The sequence below is a fragment of the Agrilus planipennis genome, unplaced genomic scaffold (assembly GCF_000699045.2).
Source record: "Agrilus planipennis isolate EAB-ADULT unplaced genomic scaffold, Apla_2.0 scaffold47, whole genome shotgun sequence".
In the NCBI taxonomy this organism is placed as follows: domain Eukaryota; kingdom Metazoa; phylum Arthropoda; class Insecta; order Coleoptera; family Buprestidae; genus Agrilus; species Agrilus planipennis.
Window position 1 is genome coordinate 171,580 of NW_020442442.1, and position 15,119 is coordinate 186,698.

General features: G+C 33.2%; 1 protein-coding gene across 1 annotated transcript in view; it reads left to right on the forward strand.

Annotated features, from left to right (window-relative positions):
- The first annotated feature begins 4,525 nt into the window (after positions 1–4,525).
- The window catches only part of LOC108744590, a 105,406-nt gene continuing 94,812 nt past the window's right edge, over positions 4,526–15,119 (forward strand). Inside the window, exon 1 of the mRNA XM_018480450.2 lies at positions 4,526–5,022. The gene's annotated coding sequence lies outside the window, so the exon portion shown is untranslated. The remainder of the gene's footprint in view (positions 5,023–15,119) is intronic.

Here is a 15,119-nt window from a genome sequence, read left to right on the forward strand (position 1 = left end):
TACAAAAAAGTATTTATTTGAAAAAGTATTTTGAAAATACCTATTTTACATTTAGCATTTAAAATACAAAAGAGAAATCTATTTTGTATTTTACATTTGAAATAACAAATCGAAAAAGTATTTGCATTTTGTATTTAAATCCTTTTGAAAAAACATTTTACACATCTCTAGTTAATTCATTGAGCGTATAAAAAATTGGAAAATTTTGACTGTTGTTACTATAACTGATATATTGAAGCCATTAAGAATAACCATAATTCCGGTGCCTAGACTGTTTTGGAAATAGTTTTCAAACATCCCGCAGGATTATTATGGTAAATAAAAACAAATTAAATTTGGATTGTGTTTCTATCTGTATAAGCTGCGTCGTTAATGCCCGTTGAATAAGTAAATACCTTACTAAGGCTCTTGTCTAGTATCTGAAATACTTGAGTTAGCAGCAAATAACAGCAGATGGCGATATACTGCTATAAGTAGATATTACATAAGCATGGTTTATGGATAGAGCGGGGAATAGAGAATTAATCGTGATCGCTGCGATATACAGGGTATTTCTGGGTAATTATCCAGAATTAGGGCTACAGACCAAAATCGCTCCAAAAATTTTTTCATCGATTTCCGGTCATTCTACGTAATAGAATTAGATACTAGAAAGTGGGGGAGACAGTTGTTTATGACTTAAAATTTTTTTCGAATGATAATTTTTCAAAATTTAAATCACAGTAGGTATGGGAAGAGATGAGTGAGGAGATTAGGGGCGGAAAGGGGGGGATATACAAATTTTAATCTCCTTATCTCACGATCATCACTGCATCAAATTCTTTTATCAATATTAAAAGAAGAAATAGCTATACATGATGTATGCAGTAATAAAAAAAAAATGTGTACCCCGTCAACAAGAAAATTGAGTAAGCGTTTAGTGGCCCGAAAGTCCACCGGTTTCAAGAAAAACGTATTTGAAATTACAGACAGGGTCCAGCCCGGTCCTGGAAGACCACGGAAGAAAATACAGCATTACAACGCCGTATTCCATCAGCTGCAGCATTCGTATGGTACGAGTATTTCTTTTGCATTTTGTGTTCTTAATACCACGGCGAAATGTACTTTAAATAGTACTTCATACTATCAGCGATGAACAAGGTAGTTATTTAATTAATTATTATCGCATTGGGCATCTAAAGATTATTATGCGTATTGATATTTACTTTATTAATCTTTTTACAATCGTCACTGTTCACATTTTTCATCGATGGAGTTGCATAGTTGTTATCGCATTTTCTCACTCAAAACATCGTCAATTCACGCCCAGGGCCGGCTTCGCATTGCAATTTCGTCTGTTTTCCTTACAATTTTTTTATCCCTTAACCACGCTGCTTTACTCACTATGTGATTCCCTATTGCATCTAATTAACGTTCTCTAAAGCTAGCTTCTTATTTCAAAAATACGCTGTATAGTTATATGACAATATTGCAAAAACATTTTGATAAGAACTATGTTATATAAATTTAAAAATTAACCGGAGGAACGCATGTAACATGTAATTTATAATTACTTTAGAATATTCATTTTATAAACAACATTAAAATACTAAAGTGTGCACTTATGTAAACCTACATTCTCATGTAGGATTGAAGAAAGATGCAATGATACTAAACAGAGATAGAGGGGGCAACTAGCGCCGTGACAGCTTTTTGTTTTGACCTACATCGCATTTTCCCGATTTGGAATTGGAATAGTCCCGACCTAGGCCACTACTGACCCACCTGCACCAGCGCAGTCTATGCGGCATATTAGTGCCATTCTCCCCTCCCATTTCCCCTTTAAACTTCCGAATAATTTACAAACGTTCTTGCCAGAGACCAAGAGAAACCAATTACCAATTTATCCATTTATCGCAAATCGTTATGTAGGCGTTGAAGTTTTGAATTACATAATAATTTGTCGCTACAATGTCAAATCGAATAAGAAAGACAGACGAACTTCTCCAATGTTCCAATGGCAGCATGTACTTAACTGACTGACGTACCTTTGTTTATACAGTTTGTCACATAGCAACGTCTACCTTGAGCCTAATAAATAATAAGGCTGCAATTATCAATTATGTAATTAATTATAAATGATTCAGATATCAGATAGATATTACTTCGGGGCACCTTATGTACATAAAGAAACTTGACAGTTGATCTTAAGGAATATTTAGGCATAGTACATGATTTGAAATAGCAATAAAAAACCAATTTTGATATAATTTCTTTAAAATGTAATTGTTTCAAAAGCAATAAGTTTTAAACAACGTAAATTACTATTTTTTACTAATATTACAAAGAAGTAAAGTTTGTAAATTTGGATGTACAGGTTAATCTTCGAAACTACTCCACAGATTTTAAAAATTCTTGCGCCAATATTTAGAATAAATATTCAGGATGAACATAGGCTATATATTATTCCTTTAAAATAGAAGGGTTTTTCGTGGAGACTGATTTTGCAACGACGAAAAACGGTTGAGAAAATGTCAAGCGGGCGAAGCCACGAGCACAGCTGGTCAAATATATTTTTCGAACTATGAACTAAAAGTATGGGTTAAGTGAACCTAAAATGTAAAATATTTTTATCACGAATTGCTATGTCACGACGAAAAGTTCAACAGTTCAATTCCCTGAAAGAGATTAAAACTGTTACGTAGTTATGTTTCGAAATTAGTAAATAATAATAATAATAGAAGTTTGTGGAAACAATTTCTGATCTTTTTAATCTATAATAAAGGTATAAAAATTTCGATTTTTTATTGCTATGCGCTTTTTTTACTAGTTTAGTCCTTCGCTCGTTTTCGACCAATTCATCATTAACAACAAATCAATAGATTTCATTTTTAAAACATCATAAGCATAATTAAATAATTTACAATACGAACTTCTACATCTTCAATTTTTTTCTAACGCAAATATTTTTTTGTTCCTTTGACATACGCATTTTTCAACAATTTTTCCATTTCTCTATCTCGAAATTCGATTACATTAAAAAAATAACCAGTGGTTCAAGTTATAAAATTCAATGCAACACTATTATATTATGAAAAGTATTAAATATTAGCATAGGTTAGGTTAAGTTAGGTTAAGATCATAAGGTTACGGTAGGAAAAGACAACACATACGTAATACTATATTGTCTGACATGGTGACGTTACATTGTAAGGGCTATTAATAGATAAGAGGTCTTCGAGATAAAAATTGAAAAGTTTGAAGGTAAAACAGAAATTTTCTTCAACTCGAATTTTTTATAGCTCGAACATTACTGGTTCACAAGGTCACTGATAGTTAAAACCCATTAAAATAATGAGATCACAGGTCAACTTATTTCAACTGTACGGTAATCTCTGCCAGTGTATACTTGAAAATGTTTTTCTTGTTTTTCGAAAAACTGTAAAAGTCATAAGTGAAAAATAAAAAAACTAATTTTTTTTTATCACCCCATAGCATTATTCCATTCTAGCCATTTAAACATACTTTACTGTTACTACTTATCTTCGCTTGTTTGAAAACCATTTGGCTTAAATTAATCTCATTTTCTTAATCCTTTTTGTCTCTTTAGTATTTTAGGCTGGTAAGTGTGAAGGTGCTTAAGGATGTTTGGGAGGTACAATTGGAGACAATAGTACATAAAATTAGAAATTCGTGATTAATTAGGTTTTGCAGCATATCATGAGGTAAATCAATATTATCTATACTAAAAAACAGTATAAGATTTGAGAGAATTTGGAATTTGACGAAAAACTGAATAAAATAAGAAATAATGAATAATATGGAAAATTTTTAACTGACTTTTGGCAGTGAATATGCCTTGATTTCAACTTCGAAACAAAAAAATATTTAGTTTCAATCTCTATTAATAATGAGCGTAAAACTTTTTAATATGTTTAAATAATAATTAAAACTTTAAAATTGCATTTATTTCAGACAATTATAAATATTATCATTATATTATCAAGTAAAAACGAGATTTTCAGCTAATTTTTCATTTTTTCCTCGATAACCATTTAGTGAATTTGAATAACCTTACGCTAAAGTGATTCTCCAGAGTTCAAGTTACTTATTATAAAAGTTTGAAATTTCTGGTAGCTTTTTTTCTGTTAATAAAAATAAATTTAATCTGTTCGGTTAACGAATCTCCATAAAATGACGTGTAAAATGACAATTTTTTAAAATTCCAATAACTTTTTAACGGTTTAGTGAATCGATTTGTAATTTTTGCAGGAGTTTTAGAATTGAATGGGGAACGTTCTTCCAAATTTTTATTTGTCTCGTAGCATTTTGACATACCTCCCAAACATCCTTAAATTGAATTGAAGGGATAAAAAAGGGTCCGTTTTCTCGTGATAAACTGTACCAAATGCGACAATATCCTGACGATCGATATGGGTTGAGAGCGCATCTGCAGGCATCCTTCTTCGTCCTTTCCCTACACCATGTACGTTATTACGAGCACGGCAGGAACAGGAGCGGGCAGTCCGACCCTCTTCGTCCTTCCATATGTCGAAAAGCTACCTGCTTTCCTGTTCGTCCATATGTTTCTTCTTTTTCTTCTTTTTTTTGCTGTTCTTCACACAGCCTTCTTGCTTTAGCTACTTATTACTTTACTTAAGTACTGGGTGCCTACCTCTTGAAAGAAACTCCTCACGCGGGCTCAAGTCGAGCAGCTCAACCGCTGCTACTATTCCTCCTCGCATTTTAGTCAGTCGTATGACGTCCTTTGTGGGTTAGCGTGCTGCTTGCTGCTAGTCTGTTCTGGTTTCATTAACTGAGAAAGTGTTCGAAGAACTTGATAATAAAAATTGTTCTAATTATTTTATTATAATATCACCAGCGCATGTGAGTGACTTTTTCAATGTACTCTCGGCTTTTCCGGTAAAAGTGTAACTTTGATGTTCGTGTGCAATAGTTAATTCGTTGGTTTGAAAAATGTGAGCGGATTTTTTTGATGTTCAAGCCGGCAATGTGGTGGAATTAATGGATTTTTGAAAAAAGGTGAGAGCATGACTATCATAAAATGTTACAATCGTTTTTATCTGTTATCCTTTAATATCAAAAAATGTGTTGAAGTTTAATATCAATTGACAGTACATAATCTTTATGACTTTAAAATGCTCTCAAGAATGTTATCAAGTTTTAATAATTATCTTTTAATAAAGTCCTTGCTTAAACAATGGGCCTCCCTTAAATTACATATTTCTACCTCTAAAGGTAACTTTTATTATAGTGGATACTTTTGATAACTATAATTCTTTTGGTAATTTTATACTTTCGCTGTCCCCTCGTTTTTTGGTTCTAGAAAATCGAAAAATCATCCGATTTCGATGAATTTTTTTTTAAAATCTTTGTTTTTACGGCGGATTTATGAAAAAAAAATATGGAAATAAAAAAAAATGAAAAGTTATATTCGTTTCATGGCTTTAAATGTTCCTGAAAATGCACTCATTTACGTATAATTGTTGATAACTTTTTTAATCTTTTTTTTTTCCAAAATGTTCGTTTTTTTATGTAGATCAACAAAAAAAAATATATGAACTGCGTTTGATGCTTTGTAAGAAAGTTATAAACGATTATATGCGAAGAAGTGCGTTTATGATCACATTCAAATTCATGAAATCTCCAGGTGAGGTATTTCCCATATTTTTTTTCATAAATCCGCCGTAAAAAGAAAGATTTAAAAAAAAATTCATCGATATCGGATGATTTTTCGATTTTCTAGAGCCAAAAAACGAGGGGGCCGCGAAAGTATAAAATTACCCGCACCTTAACGTTTCAATTTTATTTTGCCTTATAATCCATGAAAAAATACAAAAGTAAGTTTAATTTAATTTTTTTTCCCGGTAACTAATGCAGAATCCCAAAAATTAATCAATACCATTTAGTTCTACTTATAATACTATAAATTAAGACTTGGTAGGTACATACATATGCCTACTCGCAAACGTAAAAGTCTAAAAATATTTCGATTTTGCAAACCTCTCGACATCCGTTTGTGCCAAAATAATCTGGCAGCATGTTTATCTTTCTTATGAATTACACACCTGCTTTTCACGGAAATAGCTCTGCTACATTTTGTAAGATTGCTCTGAACTTTATCATAATACAATTTATTTTTGTCAACACAAATAAACATTAAACCGTAACTTTCTCTTTAAATTTAATAATGGTTATCATATTTTTCACTTAACCTTCGATGATATCACTTTGTACATAATTAATAATCGTATGTAGGTGAAGTATATATAAAAATGTAATTGAATTAAATTGTTCTCATACTCGATTTGGCCCCGTACTATATCTATTGCGTGAAACGCGGCTTGCAGTGTAATTTTTTGAGGTGCTCGGAGTTCCTCAAGGGTCAGCGTTAGGACCTTTACTATCGTGAATAGATTATTCGTCAGTCATCACATTTTTCAAAATTTTATACGTACATAAAATAATTAGCTTTAAATAAAATTGAAGCGGTATTGACAAAACAGTATTGGATGTAAATAAATAATAGTAAAGCAAAAGTGCTGGTATGCAAGGGAAGAAAAAGTGGGGAAAGAGCGAAAGTAAAGATAGAAGACGAAAGATTAGAAGAAGTGGTTGATTTTAGGTATCTAAGAAGTCAGACAAGTCAGGACGGAAGGAGTAGTAGAGATATAAAACAGAGGATAGCGCAGGGTTAAGTTGCCTTCAATAAAAAGAAGTCACTTCTATGTTCGCGAACGATTAATTTAGAAATTCGAAAGATTGTTAAAGGTGTGTTTGGAGCGTGACGCTGTACGGGTGCGAAATATGGACAGTAAATGCGGCGGAAAAGAAAAGGTTAGAAGCGTTGGAAATGTGGTGTTACCGGCGAATGATGAGGATATCGTGGATAGAGAAGGTTAGAAATGAAGAGGTATTAGGAAGAATAGGAGAACAGAGGACTCTATGGAAGTTCATGAAAAAGTAATTAGAACACCTTCTCAGGGATGAGTCAGAGACAGAGGCAGAAACAGTAGTTAAGAGGAGTAGAGGTAGACCTATATTAGATTACTGTTCGCATATAGTTAAGGATGCGGGATGATCTATTTTTAGGAGAAGATTAGCTCAGGATAGGAAGGAGTGGAGGTGCGTGTCCAACCAGTCTTAGGACTGACGACCTTATGATGATGATAATATAAAATATTTATAGTAGTGTATTAATTGACTTTATATTTTTCTTCTTTGACGGTAGCGTCCACAAAAGCGATAATTTATGTGTATCTACAATATACTTATGATAAATTTTCGCAATATTTTCCTATTGCACCTTTGCTGCTTTTGCAATAACTGAATTGAATTACTTGACATCAAAACCCCTGAAATGCATTACCCATCTATGAATTAGTCGAGTAAGACTACATGTTGAAGAAATTTGTTGCTAGCGCAATTTTTTGCTTGGATAAAACTTTTCATGACCTATAAAAATAACGTCGTATTGTTCTACGGTTAATTTTTTATTCGCAGTACCTACATGGGCATGTACTTTGAATAGAAGTTTTTGAAGCCAGCGCAGAATAAACGAAAGGATTGTGATATAGATACACAAACGTTTTGCTGTTTTATTTTCGGAATTAGAATCGATACTGTAATGTGTTTCTTCGATAATATGTACGCATTGTTCACGAGCATTTTTAGCAGATTTTTACATTTCTGCAAAAACAAAAGTAGAGAAGTTAAGTTTTTCAATGTTATTGTCAGATATGAATTGGCCCTATCTATTAATCGTTCATGTTGTCTAATATTATATACGCCAGACCTATCAGATATTTATCAAAAATTTCGTTGAAATCACGCAATCCAGTTTGATACTTTTTCTATCTTTATGGCTAACACAACAGCAACAACTGCAAATAAAAACTGTACGCAATATCACTGTTATTATTCTTTTATTTTAATGTATTGTTGACATATACATTTTGAAATAACAATGGTGTTAAAACCTGATAGTTCCTTATAATGTTTATTGCAAATTATGTAGCGTTAGTTGTGGGAACTTTTTGTTCAAATATAGCATGAAATCCTATTTTTTTTTATGAGTACGACTGATTGTGGTTTTTTTATGGTTTCGATTGAATGGTGTTCTTTCATTTGCGCTAATCTATAGCCACATAAACTTCAATTAACGACACAGTCATTGGTTCCGCCAGTCATCAAATCAAAGTTGTAAATTTCTTCGAAATAACTGAATCGACTGTGAATCACATTTCTAGATGGATATCAAAAACAATTTATTACAATTTTGTTGCTGATTTGCAAAAACACAAATGAAATTTTTAACAGATAATTAAGTGTTATCAATCTCTCACTAGGTTACAGGGGCAGGCTTCTGTTCCTAGTGGTTTACGAAATTAGAAACATTTGTCGTTTTTATTCATTTCCTAATTTGTACATAAGTACTTCGTTCGTATTGTCTCTTCCTACCGTAACCTTATCATCGTAATCTAACCGCTTCTTTTTGCTGTTTTTCATAATATAATATTGAAGCTGTAGCCTAACATTTTTTTTTCGTTAGTTCACTCAGCCAGGTCAACATTTATAACAAAAAAAAATTTCAAGTTGAGAACCACTGAAAATAAAAATTTGTAAAATCGATGTTTTTACAGTGTCATTTGCTTGCCGAAAGTTAGCCAAGGCTAGCCCAGTTTTTTCATTACCTATCACTGGTTCAAAGTTATTAACAACAACAAACCCTTGGCTCAAAACTTGTAAAAGAAATAGTTTTTTGTCTTAAAAGAATTAAGGAAATTGTGAAAATCTCTGCTTTAATTCTCTCATTCGATTTTCCAAAGTTATCCAACATTTATGAGTGGAAAGTTGTAAGGATTATCAGGTGTTTGTATTCTGAAGTATCAAAAGAAGTGGTAGTAGAACTTTTATATTAGAATAGAAACCTATTTATAGCGTCTACGTTTAAAAGAATGTATCAGAATGATTTAAAATAAAATTATTATTAAATTTTGGTTTTATGTAAGCGTAATAAAAATCGTACGCTAGTAATTTTAACAATTCTAATACAGTGAAACCAAGGTTACAAAAACATCGAATTTTTCAAATTTTCTATTTTCAGTGGTTTTCAACTTTTCAACTATAAATTTTGACCTAAGAGTGGGCTAACGAAAATGTTGGGCTATTCTGGACTCAACTTGAGCAAACGAACCATGCCAATTTAGTTGAAAAATTCGCATTTGGTGGTGCCCACTTCACAAAGCTTAATACTGAGTGTCACAGTGAAAAATTTCACTGATGATAGTTTCATGAAAAGACTTGAAACAGCTGCGGCTGATTCTTCCGAAGAAACTTAACATAATAGGCAACAATCCGGGATTAATAAACTTGGTGACCTACCCCTAGAAAGTGAGTTTGACCCATTTTTGGTATTCATGATATGGAAATATATTTATCAGGATTTGCTTATATTAGATTTATGGGGAAGAGGTTGAAGGCCAGATCCAATTTATTATTGCACGAGACAGGGTCGTGGCACCCCTATTCTATTTTGCATATGTACCTACTCGTATTCTTCTACAATATTATTTTAACGAGAGGTCTCATAAAATCGATTTTCATGTGTAGATACGTACAATGTACGAGGGCGGTTCAATAAGTACCCGTGTTTGAAGACAGAGGACGTTCCTGAGGGAAATTGGTGTTGTCATCCTGTGCTGCCAACTATCAAACCACGTCAAAACGAATTTCAGACTGATTGATAGGTTAGTTTTAGATTTAGCAGCCATTCCACTCAGACGTGCTTCGTTATTTTCGCTAAGATGGAAAAAGAGCAGTATCGTTCGGTAACTCGCTTTTTGTTTTTGGATGGGAAAAAATGCGAGGAGATGAAAACAAATTTGGATACTGTTTATGGAGACATTTCGCCATCTAAGACCACAGTTAGATATTGCTTCAACGAATTTAAACGTGGGCAAAGATCCGTTTTTGATAGGAGCGACCAGGAAGCCTGGCAAACGTTGTTACCAAGTAAATCATTTTACGGATTTTTTAGGAAGAGGAAGAACGATCACTGGACAATACGACAAAAAATTGAAGGAGACACGGACGCATTTGACGAAAAAGAAGGTGCGTTTTCAACACGATAACGCACCGGCACATTCATCAGGAGTTGTTGCCGCCAAAATGCATGAATTACGTTATGAATTTGCTGCCACACACCCCATACTCACTCGATTTGACTCCCTGCTACTTCATCGTGTTCCCTACCATGAAGAAATGACTAGCGAGAAACAAATTTAGCTCAAATGAGGAATTCATCGCCGAGACAGGGGGGGATTTTGGAGAGTTCGACAAATCTTATTTTTTGAAGGGGTGAAAAAAATGGCAGGGTCGTTGGGAGAAGTGTATCTTTCTAAAAGGGGACTATGTTGAAAAATAAAAAAACAAATTTAAAAAAAAAGGTGTCTTCTTTCTAACACGGGTACTTTTGAACCGCCCTCGTATAATACGAATACCAAATACGACATGTTCTTATTTATAAAAAATCTTCTAGTAATGAAAATGGTTGCTGAACACATAACCAAAATGTACATACGTATAAGAGACGTTTTACGATATCACTTCAGATCGTAAACTTTTTATGATTCCGAAATGTAAAACAAAAACTACCTACCCATTTTATTATACATACAATGAAATAACGTTACAATATCTAAGTTCAAAATTACAATAAAATTTTTGTGTTTTTACATATTTCAAATTCGTAACAAAAAACTTCTTGTTGTTGTAAATCTGTTTTTGTCATCCAATTTTCCTCTTTACTCATCACAATCAATTTTCCTTGCCTGTCTGCTTCTAAACAAGGAATGAAAACTAGTTCTCATTATTTCTAATTCAGCACCGCTTACTAACCATCAGTTGAAGTGGGTTCTAATGAAATTTTATAGCCGATTCGATAATCGTACCAGAGTAATTATATAGTACGTTGCGGACTTTTTATTACGATAATCGAGCGAGAGATAACTAACCTTCCAATCTTTCTGCAATACAAACGATATATAGGAGACCGCAAACAAGGTGGGGAGGGGGTCTTACAATATATTCCTCCCTCCTTAAAAAATTAAATAAGAGTCACTGGATAGAGGAAATCTGAAACTAAGAAGTTCATGGTGGTTAGCGTTCTGTCGAAGTCTTCAGACGTGGATCACGATTGATTTGTATCTCAGTGAATCTCGCTAGCACTACAATGCAGACTAACTTTACTAGGTGCCTTTAGGCAGCGTTCTATGGATTACTACAAACAGCTAATTGAACGCCATCTGTTGAAAATTGCTGTACTTTGTGGGATTCAAAAATGTTCGAGATCGTCCATTAGGATATCGACTTGATCAACTCAACCCTAGGTGGTAGACACGTAACCAAACAGAACAAATAGTTCATTGCTTTGAATCCTACAAAATGCATCATTCACTACAATGTTTGTAGTAATTCATGGGTTATCCATCATCCAAGGTTGGACCAAGTGAGGAATATAATTGATCTACCAAGAATGGGTAGTTTTCTTTGTCCCAGACCTGGACCAAAGTTGACTATATTGCCTTCGTCTTTTGGGGTGTAAAACAAACATTTGAAATTAATGGGCCCATGAAGTAGTCGTGAACATTTAAAGTAGGCGTCATACAAAAAATTGGTAGGGATTTTTTAGATTTAATTCAATCAATCAATAACATTAATTAATATATCACATTTTTCACGTAGCTTTAAAACTGAAGGTTTTTTTGTTGTCACTGTAACAGATTTTAAAGTTTTTCGGCTTAGACACGATTTCATTCAAACAGCTCCACCTTTGTTGGTTTAGTCTTAGTTAATCGTATTCTAAGTCATTTTCTAAAGAATTAAATTCTTTCTAAAACTGAACTGGGACTCAACTCTATCGATGCTAAGGTGTATTACGCTAAATAGTATTTGAGATAAAAGCTTTGGAAATTACAAATTAAGACATTAAAACATAATTATCTGTGTACTAGGTACACTATTGAAGTACACGAAAATGTCTTTAAGGATAACTTTCAAAACGATTTTAATTCTCTACAAAATTGCGTAGACAGCCATTATTCTGAACTCAATAGTTTCCAAGTAATAAAATGTTTATGAGCTAGGATCATTTTACAGTATGTGTTTTGAAGTAAAATTAAACATTAAAAATTTTATATCTCGAAGATGATCAAGTTGAGAGCCATTTTGTGGAGAATTTAAGTCCTCTTAAAAGTTATCATTTAATAAGGTTCTCTCGTATAGGTACCCATCAAAACCTTTACAAAACGATCTGCAATAGAATTTCACATTAAGGACCTGTACTTCGGGTTAATCCATTACATTTGGACAAACGAAAGACAAAAAGTGTCAAAAATAATTTACGAATTGATTCTTAACGAGCATAGACACTAGATGGCGTGAACATCGCATAACGGAAACCCTCCCTAATGTGAACAGCATATTAAAATAGAGGCCATTGCATATATCTTTTGGTTCAATACAATCTCCTCATTGGTTTGATAGGTATGCTTAGGATCATAAAGTTATAGTAGGAGAAGACAACACTTACGAAGTGAGTGAGAGTTGTTGTTGCCACGCATTTCATAAAAGTATTGTTTGAATATGTATATTAATACGTGAAATTTCGTTAGAAAACCTGGAGTGTGTTACTTTTTATGAGAAATCGCTTGTGATTCAAGAATTAAATTATGAACTTGAAAAAAAATATGATATCACAGAATCTACCATTTATTTGTAAGACAGAAAAGAGGGAATTAATCTGAAAAGCTGTGACATATACATACGTGTGCATCTTTGCCGGACCAAGAAAAAGAAGAACGTTAATAATAAATAATTCCGAGTTTCTTAGAATGAAAAAAAATCTACAGGTAAAAAATAAATAAAAGACGAAAGCAAGAAGAAGAAGAAATTGACAAGACTAGAAGTAAAACAATTTCTTGTATTTAAGGGGATCAATAACTCAACAACTGTTGTTCACTCGATGAACATAGTTCACTAAAATTTGCTTCGATTAATAAGTACTAGGACGTGCATTTTTTTGCAGTTTGCAGTTACAGACTCAAAGCATTTACAAATCGCGATAAAAAGAAGGAAATTTTTTCGTCGGCCTCTGTAATAATCAATCGTTAAGTACTACAAGAAGTGTAGAAGCAAGCAGCAGCACAATATCCCGCAAGACCTGGACATGTTACTTTCTTTCCGTGTCATCCATCGCGGCGTTGTTTGTGTGTGTGTGTGTGTGTGCATGGAGGAAGTTGTACCTACAAAAGTTAAAGTAGCACTCGATGCAACAGCAACGGCAGCGGCTGCTGCCTCCGAGGAATTCGGTTCTTTTTGTTAACACGGCAAAACAGTCCGCGATCGCCACGTTAACCGATCGGTTTCCGTGGAAGTGCAAGTCAACAACTTTCTAATTTATTTAACCTGCTATTATACAGGACATTCTTCTTCCTATAGTAATAATACAATAACTAACAACAAACAATATCGTCGATAATATTACGAAACTCCTACAGGTACAAAGTTATTGTAATTATTAAAACACCTACCATAATTGAGGTTTAAGTAGGTAATGAAAATATCTCTGGATTTCATTATAGTTATAATCATCATCATAAGGTCGTCAGTCTTAAGACTGGTTGGACACACACCTCCATTCTTTTCTGTCCTGAGCTAATATTTAAAACTAGAACATTCCACATCCTTAACTATTTACGAACAATAATCTAATTTACGTCTACCTCTACTCCTCTTAATTCCTGTTTCTTATTGACTTCCATAGAGTCCTCTGTTCTCCTGTTCTTTCAAATAACTTTGAATTTCGAACCTTCTCTATCCACGGTATCCTCATCATTTGCCTGTAACACCACATTTCGAACGCTTCTAACCTTTTCTTTTCCGCAGCGCCCACCGTCCATGTTTCGCATTCTTTATCAATATTTTTCGATTTTCTAAATCATGGTCCTTCAAAATTAACCAAACAGTGGTCCAGTAATGACGAACCCATACTTAGCTGCCCAGTATTGGACCAAAACTTGGCGACACGTTAATGTACCGAACCTTGGCATATGACAATTCAATATAGGTCCAAACTTGGAGAAAAGTTATTGTATGTACTGAATCTTGATATTTAATATTGATCCAGTCATGTAAAACCCATATTGGACCAAGTTAGGTAAAACTTTAATGTAACGAACCTTGACCTTGACAATGACCGAACATTGGCCTAGTATAGACAAGCCAATGCTTGGTTTCCCAGTGCTGGTCCAGAGGTTGACCTGTCGTCAAGATTCCCTCTATCAGTCCACGAATGTTTTGGATTGAAAATGCAATGAGCCTTGTTTATTCTTCTGTTTCCCAAAAATACAGTAATCTGCAATATTCTTGAATTATTTTGCTTCAAAGAGAACAATTCATCGAATTTGAATAAGTTCAAGGGTTTTATCCACCTATTTATGCTCGCTCCGAATTTCTCATACTATTGACCCATAATGTGCTCTACTCGATGATGTTTTATTTTCAGACATAACAAAAGATGTGATGTCGGAAGGAATCCGGTTTGGCTATCACTTTTGGTGGAACATTTTTGAAAAGTAGTTAATAATATTGGATAAAAAACACTTGGTTTTATTTCATTTTATTAAATAAAAAGCAGTTTCAATAAGTAATAAATTTGTTCAATAACATATAAAATATTGTTTGTAAGTAAGTTTTGTAGAAGCCATAATTATTAATTAGTAGCAGCCTGACGAGTACTCGCGAATGATTTCAGTAAGTATTTACAATTTTTATTTGTTTGTTATTGTAAAAAGATTTTTGTCAATAACAAGCATGCTAAGTATAAAAACAATTTTAGCAGGGGTCAATGGTACCACGTTCTGTGCCCCCGTGGTACTATGATATATACAATAGTTACAAAAAATGTGAATGTAACTCTTAATCTATTAGATATATCTAAATTATGTTGTTCGTGACTTAAAAATAAAAAAAAAAATCATACGTGCTAGACGTTTTCCTAAATGTCTATCTTTCAGAACAAGTCCCATTTTGTTTTGATTTATTTCTATTATTATTTC